This window comes from Echinops telfairi, unplaced genomic scaffold, assembly GCF_000313985.2.
Source record: "Echinops telfairi isolate 266 unplaced genomic scaffold, ASM31398v2 ScPeMD7_1;HRSCAF=3_0, whole genome shotgun sequence".
In the NCBI taxonomy this organism is placed as follows: Eukaryota; Metazoa; Chordata; class Mammalia; order Afrosoricida; family Tenrecidae; genus Echinops; species Echinops telfairi.
Genome location: NW_022103896.1, coordinates 72,141,480 through 72,142,704, shown reverse-complemented (window position 1 = coordinate 72,142,704; position 1,225 = coordinate 72,141,480).

The following is a 1,225-nucleotide window of genomic DNA, read 5'->3' as shown; positions in this document are numbered from 1 at the left end:
TTCGTGTACTTATCATTAGTTATTCCCCACAGCGCCCACACCTCCCCTGCCATATGCCTTAGGAAACATTAATCCATTTCATGTCTCTGTAGATTTACCTATCCTGAATTTCCTATACAGAAAACCATTAAAAGAAAATACAAAAACCAAAGACTAGCAATAATAACAAAGTCAAACAAACAGCTGCTTGTTTGACAACAAGCCTTTAAAACAACCTCAGACACTACTATTTCTAATAGTGGTGCAGCTTCAAGTTTCTTAACCACATTTTATGATCGCTTCATATTTTCCACGATCTCTTCATGAGTGCATGTGCTCTTTGTTTTAGGGAGTTTGTTTATCCTGGGTCTCTTCCCTCTAAGTATGAAGTTTTTAATTAGTGTCTCCTTTTCTCTAAAGAATGAAGTTGGCATTTGGATAGAAATTGCTTTGGGGAGTATTGACATTTTAATTCTTTCTATGCATGAAAATAGGATAATCTTCAATTTGTGTTAGTCTCTTTTTGTTTCTTGCATTAATGTTCTGTAGTTTTCTTTCTTTTTTTTATTAAGTCATTTTATTGCAAGCTCTTACAGTTCTTATAACAATCCATACATCATTGTATCTAGCACATTTGTACATAGGTTGCCATCATCATTTTCAAAACATGTTCTTTCTACTTGAACCCTTGGTATCACCTCCTCTTTTTTCCTTCCCTCCCCCACCCTCCACCTTCATGGATCCTTGATAAATTATTATTATTTTCATATCTTACACCATCTGCTGTCTCCCTTCACCCACATTCCTGTTGTTTGTCCCCCTTTGTGGGGGCGGGGTGTTATATGTTGGTCTTTATGATCTGTTCCCTCTTTCTCCCCCTTTGCCCCCACCTTCCCTCTGCCCTCGTATCACTGCTTTTCTATTCGTGTTTACTTTCTTTGGGTAATTTCATTCCTAAATATTCCATCTTTCATGTCGATATCATAGATGATAGTTTCCTTGATGCCTTTTGTGGAGCTTTCTTCTTTAGGATATAAGAATCCAATTGATTTCTCTTTTTTATCTTGTATGCTGCTCTTTGCCAAATTCCTTAGTTGTTTGTAGAGTCTTTGTGTTTCTCTGCATATACAATGGTATTATCTGCACAAACAAGAGTTCCACTTCTTTGGGAGTTGCCCTTGATTTCCTCTGTTGTCTGATTGGCCTAAGCCTTCTAGCAGGATGTTGAATACGGGTGATGATCGGG